Genomic DNA, 13,098 nt, shown 5'->3' on the forward strand with positions numbered 1-13,098 from the left:
TCGAACTAGGATCGTCGAGTATCTTGCTTCAACCCCTTGGTTTGCAACAAAAATAACGATCAGTTTACCGATAAAGAGAGACTTATAATAAAGAGAGGGGACCCCTTGAATAGTAAGGAGAGTTTCTTCCTCTCAATATAAAATCTTAAGGAGGAAGTTTCTCATGTTTTTTTGACATACGGCAGGTGAAGACCACTAACTCTAGAAGGCGTGCAACCGGTGAAGAGAAGAGCGATCCACAGTTGCGGGAGGCCGCTTAGATCCTTTAATGCAATATATCATCTTTTCTTCTAGGACGCTGTTTCTGCCTGTCTCCCAGTCGGCAACGAAGGCAAGTTGATGTTTGCAAAATCAAACGATGCCCTCTTTTCTAGAATGTTCCTTTTCAGGTGGAAAAGCTGATACTATGAGAAGAGAGGAGTGAGAGAAATGGATTTTTGTTCTAAAATTAATATTATAATAATTACCTGTATAATTTATCTAGCCCTAAATCCCAAAAACCGCACCAAAAATTTACCCATTGGACAACCCTGTTACCTCCTATTCTGTCCGCCAGTTGGCAACACTGTCGTTGAACAGAGTACGAACACCTTCCCTCAAATCATTTGGATAAGGCAGATCGTGGGTAGGATGGGGATGGGACTAGATCATTATACAGGTAAGTATTATTAATATTAATTGTTAGAATAAAAATTCCTATTAAAATAAACATTACTTATATAATTTATCTAGCCTGATAACCACATGAAAGGAGGAGGGATCTGAAACAATTTTCCCCCTTTCGGAAGAATAGGAAAAACAAACAAAGAAATATATATCATAGGCAGTCAAAACTCAACCCAAGGTCAAAGATACTAACAACTCAAAGTCTCTTCCTACCAGAATGCCACCACTGCGGTAGCACAGGACAAGGAGTAAGTGCATAGTCGTCCGTCTGTACTAAAGTCAGGTGACGCGCCTGTGACCAGTCAGACGATTGCGGACGGCAAGGCTGCACCCTGAAGACTACAAGCACTATTCTTCCCTAAAGGATGAGTGTCTGGACTGTCTGGGCGATTCAAAGCTAAGCACACCTTGGGGGTGTATCGCAACGCAACCCGAAGTGCCGCCAGCCGAATCGGCTCATGGCAACTCCCAACTCGAGCTTTCTTGGTGCCAAGAGACAGGAGCTCGGACAGCAAAAAGGGATTCAGTCCCGAAGGACGAATGCCTGACAGTCCAACCTGGTCCAATGTTTACCGATCATCGGGGTGTATCAACGCAACCGACTTCGTGCAACAGACACTCAGGGCTACTAAATGTCCGCCTGTCTCCACAGTGTCTTACTCCTGAAGAAGACAGTGAGACAAAAAGTAGATGGTGAGCGAGTCACCAGATGACAGCAGACGATCCCATCGACTAATTCCCTGCAGGACAGTGGAAGAAGCACGGAGTCGTCAGGACAAGCGAACCAGTGGCTAGTCGCTAGGTCAGCATCGACTCTGGGAGAAGCGTAGTCGCCAGTGCCGACAACCCAGTGGCTGGACCATTTCACACTGAAATGGAAGCAGCATGATTTGCCAGCAGTCAGTCCCTTGTCATCAACACACCTAAATACCAAACTGCCTAATTCCCATATAACTACGTCAAACTGCCATGGTTTATATACAAAAACAAAAAAGTCTATACCACAAACAAAAAATTCACTGAATAATATACAGGTAGCAACCAAAACGTAAAACAGGGAAGACTACCTACTTCTCCTGTCCTGAGGACCTGTCCTGCCATCACCAACGGGCCCAAAGGAAAGAAGGTCGCCTAGAACTAGAGAAATATCCCTCAAGTAAAAAGAGGCCAAAACAGAATTAGGAACCCAAGGTCGCACGCCTCAAGCACCTTGGCACTGAGACGTTCTTCATAAATCTACTGATGTAGTCAACTGCTCTAATACTTGTGCTCTCGGCGTCTGGTCTGCCCCAGCAGCGACCCCAGTTTTAACGATCAGATCGCTGAGAAAAAGGATACACCATTCTTTGAAATAGGTCTCTTGACTTTCGGGGTGAAACAAACATATGACGGGGACGCCCTGATGTCCTTCGTGCGGCGTCAATACATGAGAGCGCCCTAACATGGCAAGACCTAATCCTCATTTAATTACCAACAAATTCGACCAGCGACTTCATACTAAAGACCTGGAATGGGATTATCAAGCGATTGTCAGTCTTTGCGACAAATTCAGGAAGGTATGACAAAATCATGTCTTGTCCAGATCTGCCCAACCAGGAAAGAGAGTGCTTGCAGTTTCACCCACCCTTCTTGGCTGTAGCCAGTGAGACAAGGAAGAGTGTCTTAGAAGAGAGGTCCCTAAATTTGGCAGAATTCAGAGGCTCAAACGGAGGGAACCTTAAGGCTTGAAGGACTTTGTTAACCGTCCCATGTCGGAGGCGAACACTGCGGCCTGGGTCTAGAATAGGGAAAAAGATCGAAGTAAATCTCTAATGACATAAGATGAAGAGATCTCAGGAAGCCTTGCCTTAAAAACATAGGAAAGCATAGACCTATAACCCTTAATGCACGAAGGTGACAGGGCCCTGTCATGATGTAATGAACTAAAAACTCTGCTACTTTCGGTAAGGAAGGTCTAGAAAATTGAATGTCCTTGAGACTTACGCCAACGTCTGTAAACCGACCAGTTTAGCCTGATAATTTTACTCTGGTTGATTGCCGCCTGGGCAAGAGCCAACTGTCGCGCCACTCTGGAGGAGAACCCCTTCGTGCTTGGAGAACCTCCTGACAGTCTCCAGGCATGAAGATGAAGCATGTGGAGCCTCTGATGGAACCGATGAAAATGGGGTTGTTTGAGAAGATCTGGTCTCTCTGGCAGGGCGAAATGGGGGGTTCCACCAGTGCTTCCAGAAGGTCGGGAAACCACTCCTTCTGTGGCCAGAAGGGGGCGATCAAGGTGAGATCCAGACTCTTGTTGCCCTCACTTTGTTGAGGACTGACCTCACCAGAGAGAACGGAGGAAAAAGCATAGGCTTGAAGTCCCTCCCAGTCCTGCAAAAGAGAGTCTGTCCCCGGCACTCTGAGGAGTCTGGTAAGGGGCGAAGAATATCTGGCACCGAAAATTCACGTGGGGTGGGCAAACAGATCGACTGTGACAGCCATTTCTGCCTGAGGCTGTCGAAGACTTCCTGGCAAAGTGTCCACTCCGGACCCTTGAACTTCGTTCGGTCTCGACAAGGCGTCTGCTAAGACGTTGTGATGGCCCAGGATAAACTGAGGGACCAACGTAATCCCCCTGTCTTCTGCCCAACACAGGATTGATCGGGCTTCTTGAGTGAGAAGATCCGACTGTGTGCCGCCTTGGTTTCTCAGTACGAGACTGCTGTGGTGTTGTCGACAAAGATCGCGACAACCGACTCCAACAGTTGTTCCTGAAATGAAAGAAGGCCTAGTACACTGCCCTCAGTTCCCTCCAATTTTATTGACATGCTCCTCTCCTCCTCTAACCAAAGGCCGAAGCGGCTTCGGAGCCCAGGTGTGCGCCCCAACCTTGATCCGAGGCGTCTGACCAAAACATTAGGTCCGGAGGAACCGAAAGAAGAGATGTCCCTGACTTGAGGCGGTGAACTTGCATCCACCAACGGAGATCCTTCCGACATTGTGGAGAAGAGGGCGACTATCGTGTCCTCGGACACGAAATCCCATGACTGGCGAAGTGTCGACTGAAGGGACCTCATTCTGAGACCGACCTCCGGGAACCAGTTGGATGAGGGATGACAAATGGCCCAGGAGAGACCTGCCAAAGAGAACTGGCTGCCTTACGGAGGACAAAATTCTTCGATCAGACTCAGAAGCTTGTCTATCCGTTTCTGAGCGGGAGAAGCCCTCAAAATCTGGGAATTCAAAACAATCCCCAGATAAGTCATGATCTGGCAAGGGATTAGATTGTACTTGTTCGAAGTTGACACGAATGCCCAAACTCGACACAAAGAGACAGAACTATCCCCTCGACCGGAGACATTTCTCTAGAGATTCGGCCTGGACTAGCCAATCGTCCAGATACCGAAGCATCCTTACATTTAACTGATGCAGAATAGCTGAAACAGGAGCCATCACCCGAGAAAAGACCTGTGGAGCATGTGGTGAGGCCGAAACACAGGGTCTTGAACTGGAACACTCCCCGAGTCCGTGAAAAACCGAAGGTAAGGTCTGCTTCTTGGATGGATGGGATTTGCAGATAAGCATCCTGCAGATCGATGGAAATCATCCAGTCCCCCCTCCTCCTGACGGATGAAAGAACAGTCTGGACCGTCTCCCATCCTGAACTTGGACTTTAGAATGACTTGTTCAAAACCGAAAACCGAGTCTATGATGGGGGGGGGCGCCAGGCACCAGAGCTTTTAGAACTACAAACATCCGAGAGTAAAACCCGGGAGAAAGGAGGAGCTCGCTCTATGGCATACCTTCTCCAAGAGGGCCGAAAGCTCCTTCTCCAAGGCTTGACCCTGATTGAGTGAGGGGAATAACTGTTGACTCGAGAGGACGATTGGAAAGTGGAGGTCTGGAAACAAAAGGATCCTCGTAACCTTCCTTCAGGACCTCCACCACCCAAAGCATCCACCGCTCTCCCCTGCCAAGCTGACCAATGGCGGGAGAGACAGCTCCTACTGCGGTCTCCAGGCGAGGGTGATGACTCCTACTTCCGAAAAAATTCTTACGCAGAGACAAGGAAGAAGAAGAAGAAGAAGAAGAAGAAGGTCCTCCTGGAGGTTGAGCTCTTTCTCTGCCCTTGGAGCCACGCCAAGAACCTCTCCCGCGTTTCAAAGGGTGAGCACCAGAGGATGGAAGAAGACGGCACCAGCAACCTGAGATGTACTCTGGAAAAGAGCCAGCCAGAAGGAGGGGGTTGTTGGGCTGGAGCAGAAGGTACAGATCTGGTTCCTAAAACTTACGCTTACTCCTTGAAGGAATGGGAGGAAGACCAGAGGAAAAAGCTCTTGATAGGCCCACGTGAGCTTGGGAAGAGGCATCACCTTGATGTTTCCTTCAAAACCTCAGAAAGCACAGAAATATCGAAAAGGAAATCGCCAAAAGGAGAAGGGAGGACAACAGACGGGTTCTCTGAATCTCCGTACAGAGGAGGTGGAACTGCGACAAATACAGGTTACGCCTTAGAGAAACAAAGAAGGCCTGCATTGAAGCAGCAAGCTCGTTCTGATGTACAGAAGCGATTGAAATGGATGAGCAGAATTTCTCAAAAGAGGAGCATCAGGAGGAACAAACCCGGAGTCCTTGATATACATTAAAAGCCTCCGAGGACCCACATATTGAAGGATTGAGCTTCTTGTAAGGAGCTCATAACAGCCTCCATAGCAATAAAATCTTCAATTGAGACAGAGACGAAGCCTTAGAAGGCAAGGGTTGACTTGGAAAGTCGGACAAAATCAGGATTTGGCTTGGGGGGTCGAGAGAATGAAGAATCATCCGCCACCTGGTAAACTCCTCTCCGGTGTCGTAGAAGAGAAGAGAGCTTCCTCTTCCCTTCCCCGATCACCTTCGAAAGTTTAGCGGCAACGTCCGTCCTCACTCTCGACGAACCTCTGGGCAAAGGGAAAACGTAAAAATTCCCGTGACCAGGAAGGACCGTCAAGAAAAATCCCTTCTGTAATACAACGAGGCGGAGGCTGCTTCTGCTCTTTAGGCCTCGCCTGAGGAAGAAAACTCAAAATTAAATCAAAAAGTTTCTTGAATTCTACATCATGACATCCATTCGAGGAAACATCAATATCACACGAATCCGCGTCATCATCATCATCGTCAGATCCTAACTTAGAAACTTCCTCTGAAGTAAAATCCTGACGACTAGCTATCTTAGGTCTGACACTAATATCCCTCCCCCCTTTCTCCTAAATAAGCGCCCTTTGGCACTGTTACGGGGACTAACAGGGGACACGTTGGGTAAAGATTCGTTAGGCACCTGCCCGGACCGGATCCCCCCTAGGCCTTCGCCACGACGGGGTTCACAAGCCGGGGTATCTGTCGCACCGTTACCCATGGTGCTGTCGACAGGTACTTGACGAGGAGCTGAAAATGAATCTAAAAGTTGTGTTAGACATTCTAGTAAAGGCTTCTTGAAAATTCTCTGACAGATTGTTAAACTTAGCAGAAATATCTCTATCTAGACTAAGCTGTAATTTCTTAAAATTCTGTTTCCAGGTAGTTTTCCATTGCCAAAATCTTCGAATCTACATCAGAACTAACTTCACTAAGTTACCGGTTGTACAGGGGGCAAAGCATCAATTAATTCGGAATCGGAGTCGTAACGATACCGAAACCGAAGAGCCAGAATCATGAGCGCCCAAGTCAAAGAATTCGTTTAGATACAGTTTTTAGCAATCGATTTCTTTTTCTCTTAACCGATCTTTTACGCTGCAAGATTGTTTGGCGTTTCATATAAGCAGTCATATCCTCGTCATACCAGGGCTTACATACGTCACAACGAGAAGCAAGTCACAAACCTGTCCACGACAAGAACTACAAATGTCATGGGGTTCATACTCCCTGCTACTCATCCTTGTCCCACAAACCGGGCAGTCCTGATGTTGCTGGGCAGAAGGAAGCATCGTAATTTTCTTGGTAATCCATTGTAGAATTGGACAGGTCAGTAGTTCCGGGTCGCGCAAAAAGTTCGTAATTTAAGATAAAAGAACCACTACAGAAATCAAAGTTTAATTCACTATTTCGTGATGTAATGCGTGAGTGGTAATTCATATAAAGTTTCATTTAAAAACAAATAATGAAAAGCTTTCAAAGGCACAAAAATGTTTAAGGAAATTTATAAAGAGCGGCCGTGATGTAAACAACACGGGCACACGGGCGCTCGTTAACAACTGATTTGAGGGAAAGGTTTTCGTATCTGTTCAACGACAGTGTTTGCCAACTGGCGGACAGAATAGGAGGTAACAGGGTTGCCAATGTGGTAAATTTTGGTGCGGTTTTTGGGGATTTAGGGCTAGATATATATTAAGGTAATGTTTATTAATAGCCCTATTCCTTCTTCACCTGTCCCTTCACAGTTCTATTCTTGGAGCGACAGTTCAAAGACGTCATCGTCTGATGACGTCCTGGTTCTCTTTTGAGGCGTCCATGCAGCAAAACTCTCAGGTGACGACGCAAAGCAGCAAAAAGAGAAAGGACGTGAAGCGTCCTCTTCCCTGAGATCAAAGACACAGGCCTCCCGTGCGACATTCTTGCGTCTTTGATCTTTTTTGCGGCGGAGAGTAGTCACGTATAAAGGCGAAGCCGTAAAGCAGAAGGAGCGCAAAGAGGCTCTGCGTACTCCTCTAAGAAATTACTGACGATGGCCACCTGTGCAACATCTAACGTCTTTGTTCTTTTCAGAGGACATGAGCGTCTTCTCATGCTCCAACTACCGTTCGGGGAGGACGCCTACAAAGGCGAAGCCCGTAAAGCAGAAGGAGCGCAAAGAGGCTCTGCGTGCTCCTCTAAGAAACTACTGACGATGGCCGCCTGTGTGACATCTAACGTCTTTGTTCTTTTCAGAGGACGCGAGCGTCTTCTCATGCTCCAACTACTGTTCGGGGAGGACGCCTCTAAGACGAAAATCCCTCACGGAGGGAACGCGCACGAACACACTCTTTTGCAGCCTGTGGCTCGTACAGGTTCTGCTAAAGGGACGCCAGATCAATGTGGAGACCCCGTAAACCTCATTCGGCTTTCGACATGCCCTCTCCCTGGTCCTGGGAGTCCGACAGAGGTCCAGGCCTAGAGGTATTATAGGGCCGATCTGACGCTCCCTCTCGACGAGAGAGAGGACGTGAAGCGTCCTCTTCTCTAAAGCTTCTTTTAGAGGGCGCGAGTCCTTCCCAGAGCTCCAACCCCTGTGCGGGAGGACGCCTCGGAGGACGAGAAGCAATCTTTCATGATCCGTTCTCGTGCACTATTTTTTGGCAGCCTGGGGATCGTCTACAGGTTTTGCCGAGGACGCCAGATCGGTGGGGGTTCCCGTAAACCCTCCTGCGGCTTTCGACATGTCCGTCTTCCTGGGCTTGGAAGTTCGACAGAGGTCCAGGCCTAGATGCATTATAGGGCCGATCTGACGCCCTTCCACACACTGGGGGCACTACACTTCACAACACTGATTGGAGAGCGAGCACTTTAGATTCCAAAATTACAAATGGAATCCACAATAACAGAAAAGGGCATTCTTTCGTAGACATAGCCTAATGGCTCGTAGGCCAAACTACAAGGGGTTAGCAAAAAAAACAAAAGTCTACAGGGAAAAGGTTAGTAGGTTCATTACCCTGACTTCTGTTTACTAATGCAGTTGATGAAGACCCCGTGATTCAATCCGCTCTAATTTGCGGTACATACAAATCATCTGTCTTCCCTTCGGAATCAGTCAAACTCTCACACGTCTTACATCGATTTCAATAAAGAAAAAAACGTTCTCAACCCCCGTGCATACCAAATGAGGATTTTACTGACACTTTTGGTAGCCTCACCTTACTTGTGCAGACAACACAGTCTGAAACTAGCCGAACTAGATTCAGACAAGTTAAACAAAGGTTAATTAAATTACGATAGCGTATGCCTAGCCACACATCCAAGTCAATCATTTCAAAGATAATTAGGATACTTAAGCGGTAATGGAGAATCAAAATCCTGGTCAGAGGTAATGAAAACAGGTGTTTTCATTACGAGCGACAGAAAAAATCTGGATAGAAAATGGGAATGGTTCCTGACTCCCGCCTCCCAGCGGCGGGAATGGGTACTAACCACCTGGCCGACCACTGCGTGTGCCGGTAGTTTTGAAATTTCTGTCGGACTTCGGAGAAATACAGCAATATATATATCTGCTGGGTAAGTTTCATGAACAAAATTCATTGTTATCAGCGCCCTCATTGTCTCATGTCTTGCCGTCAACATCATTGTCTGGTGTCAAGCTGAGGTATTAATACCACTTTTAGGGGTAGGACCAGGATCCTTGATGTAGAAATCAACAATAAAAGTACAAAATCAGTAATTATAATAATGTTGTTTTGACTTTTATAAGAAAAAAGCTAAAATTTACATAGCAAATCTTTGTTGGGAGCTCATAACTCAAAAAACATACTCATGAGCATGTCGGTAACATATTACTCGGTATTTATTACCCAACCCAATTTTGGAGAGAAAGATCTCATTGTGGAAAGAAGGATAAAAAATCCCATAATTCTGTGTGACAGAATTTTTATTTCTTTCTTTCTTTTTTTTTTAGAATTTTTTGAGTGTCTAGACTAAAAAAAAAAAAAATCATGAAAAAAAAAAAAATTCAAAATTCTGTCACACAGAATTGTTCCGTATATAAAGAAGTGTTTTATGGTATGATTTTCAATACAACTGATGTCATATTAGCGGAGAAATCTCTACCTATTTTTTTTTTTAAATCATAATTTTTGCTAATAAAACTAAAAGTTTTTGCTCAAATGACTTGAAATTTTTATATGATGAAGGTATTATATATATCTAAAACATATATGAAAATTATCTATTTTGCGTAATAAATAAAAAAAATAAACATCATAGCGGACGGTCCCCTTAAGCAAATCCCACATTTTTATCTATGGCTTGGATTTCACTCACCCTATTAACTGTCGCTAAAGCCACTAAAAATAGTGTTTTTCTCATCAAATTTTTTAGAGAAGTCAAGCGCAACAGTTAAAACTGTGAACCCAAGAGCCACTTTAACACTATGTCCAAATTCCATGAGACATTCCCAAACTTCTCCACCAGATCGCTAATATCCTGATTAGTTGACAGATTGAGTCCCCTATGCCTGTAAGGGCCAGAGCAGATATCCCCTGATGATACTTGTTGAAGTGGAGTTGTCTGAGTAGCAAGCAACTTTGAGGAAGAAGCCTAGGGAAGTCTACAAGTAGCCAAAGAAGGTCTGGGAACCATTCCTTCCTGGGCCAGAATGGGGCCAAGGGAGTCATCGACATGTTCCAATGTGATATGAACTTGCTGAGGACTTCTTTGATAAGTTCGAAAGAAGTAAAGGCATACAAGTCAAGCTCTGTCCAATCTAGCAACATCGCATCTGTCTTCCAAGCTTGCAGGTCCAGAACAGGTGAGCAAAAAATTGGGAAACAATTGTTTCTGGATGTGGGAAAGAGATCTATGGACAGTTTGCCCCATAACCTCCAAATTTTCCATGACAATTTATTTGTATTTTTCATAGCTACAAACCTGAGGTCTTAACAATAGGATAATTTTCTAGCACCAAGCTGGATCCGGTTAAACAATCGGAGATTGAAAAGCAAGGAATCTGTGAGATTTGGCAATGCGTGCGCATATAGGGTGAAAACTGGTCAAAGACCGCACACCCAAGCTACTGTGTTCAGTCTTTCCCAATCCAGGAAGTTTTAAGAAGACAGAGGGGTGGCTAGAGGTGGGCAGTAAAATGTTAAGACCTCAGGTTTGTAGCTATGAAAAATACAAATTGTCTTAGAAAATTTGTCATTTGTTCATACGTGAACAAACCTTCGTTCTTAGCAATAAGGTAGACTTATACTTGGTGGGAGGTACAGACATCCTAAACTGGCTGGGGGCCTACCCACCGATCCAACTCCAAAAGAAATATCTACAAGAGAGGGACTGATGCCTGTGAGAAGCTAGACAAACTGATATCCAATAACTCAGCCAGTGGGTCACATACAATGATACATGGGAAAATTCATTGCAGTAGGGAACTAAAGAGAAATTCTGACTATTCCATAACAAACCAATGCATTAGGGTTCGTTACCACTCCTCACTCCCCCTTGCTAGAGAGTGGAGTATATGCTACTGAATAGAGGGTTTGACTATTTGAACACAAAGCAAACAAACTACCAATATGACTACCTTACTCGCCTGTATCAGACCGATCCAGCAAATGACATGTCTATTCCTCAAAAGGAACAAGAGAAAGAAAGAGACCAGCCAACTCACTCATTCTCTCTTCCACACAATCATCTTAGGTAAAATACAAATGTGCCCAGTTAAGGGCAACGATGAGTTACACGATCTGTTGGGTAGCCACCACAGGACCCAAGGAAAAAGTCCATACATCTGTGGGCGACATCCTTAAGATAGAAAGAGGTGAACGTGGACTGGCGTAACCAAGTACCAGCGCTCAGAACTCTATGATCAGCCAAATTCTTCTTGAAAGCCAAAGAAGGGACTTGGCAGTCACCGGGTTACGACGGGTTCGGCTTACGACGTTCCGAGATTAAGGCGCTTTTCAATTATATTCATCAGACATTATTTCCAGGGTTATGATGCCTACAACGCTGATCTGGCAGAAGAAATATGACACCAAAAATGCAAAATAATCAATATTTGAATTTTTTTTATGAAAAATGTAATAAGAATGCAGTTTACATAGTTTTGAATACACCCAAAGCATTAAAACTAAGGTTTTCTTAGGATTTTTTATGATGTTCCGGCTTACAATGATTTTCGGGTTACAACGCGTCTCAAGAACGGAACCCCCGTCGTAACCCGGGGATGCCTTGTAACAATAGTGGTGGAAACAGATCCCATCCACAGTAACAATTTTTGGTGGTGGACAGATCCACTCACAGGAGCATCACTACTACGCACCATTAATTCGAAGGAATCGGGGAGGGAAAGTTTCCATTACTTCTATAATCCATAAATTCAATAATCACAACTTTTAGACTGGCTAAAATCAGGTGCAAGTGGGCGTTTCATGAGAGAGTTGGTTGTACTGCCTCTCTCTATCACATGATGTCTTTTTATATATTTGCTCATAAATATATCCAGCGGTTGCTGTTGGTTTTGGTTCTTATCTTCTATGATAGAATGTCAGTTATAATTGTAATTTTGCACAGAAAAGTACAAAGAAACTTTAGAAAAGATATGTATAATCCAAAAAAAATAATTGCATCTTCCATCTCAGTAAATTCACATAAATATTTTACAACAAATATATAGTCAGAATTTATTAATGATTTTAGTTCTTATGTTATGATACTGAATGAGCAGTAATTAAAATTTCACATAGTAACATAAATTTATTTATTAAAAAGAACATGTATAACTTGGTAAAATTTATGACTGTCTTGTAAAAGGGGCTCTACAAGGGGTTGTATATAGTCTTTTTCAACTTTTAATGGAAGGTAGGGAAGATCTGCATTATCACATTTTCCTCTTTCCATCGATATGTTTTTTCTTAAATTGGCCATCCTGAAAGTTTATCCTGTCTGGGGTGCTGCATATTGAATTTTAAGCCAAGCTTCTACGGATTTAGCTCTCATTTTGGATTTTCACTGTTAGCCTAAGATTTTGGTTATGTCAGGTTAAGGGGTAGGTGTTGTCCTCAAATATAGTGGTTTGAAAATCAAGTTTTAGGCCTGAAAATGGAATTTTTCTATATTTTAGTGCGTGCTTTGGGCATTTCTGGTGTTCGTTTCTTTCACTCTAAGGATAATACTTTACTACCGGCACACTCCCACGGATGCTACATTCAGTACCAGGCCCACTGGAGAGAATGGAAAACATGAACAAAAGGCTGTAAACATTTGGGTAGAAGAAAATTTCCTATTAGGCTACTATGTAGAATAGTATAGGGTAAATGACTGAGCAGCGACAATGCAGCCACCTTCCAAGAAAAGTACTTGAATTCGCTGCCATGAGCATCGTCAAGAGCTGCGGTCCATCCGGGCAGCACACCAAAACCTCTACGTTCCTCTCGAAGACAGTGTTTTCTCCTAAATTATGAAATAATGGCACCATTCAAGTGATTTTTTGGGAAGTGGGCACGTTCCAAGAGATGTGGCTGCTACTGGTATGTCGCTGCTTGGTAATTTAATGTAAAATACTGAATGGCCACCTCTACCATAGCGCGACTACCTTCCTGAAAATCAGAAATTACCTATGGCCTTCATTTGTGAATTGGGAGAAAAAACTGACTTCGAGAGGAAATTAGAGGTCTCGTGGTGTTGCTTTGTCGGACATCGCTGGCTCTTGACTAGGTATACTACCTAGTAATGCCTATCCTGAGGTTACTGGCTGGTAATACAGGATGTTAAAATGCTTTTTCGGGA

General features: G+C 44.4%; 1 protein-coding gene across 2 annotated transcripts in view; it reads right to left on the minus strand.

Annotated features, from left to right (window-relative positions):
* LOC135219968 (polyisoprenoid diphosphate/phosphate phosphohydrolase PLPP6-like) overlaps positions 1 to 13,098 on the minus strand; it is a 92,172-nt gene that overhangs the window by 78,606 nt on the left and 468 nt on the right. The gene's annotated exons all lie outside the window — the stretch shown is intronic.

The sequence above is a fragment of the Macrobrachium nipponense genome, chromosome 1, assembly GCF_015104395.2.
Source record: "Macrobrachium nipponense isolate FS-2020 chromosome 1, ASM1510439v2, whole genome shotgun sequence".
Lineage (NCBI taxonomy): Eukaryota > Metazoa > Arthropoda > Malacostraca > Decapoda > Palaemonidae > Macrobrachium > Macrobrachium nipponense.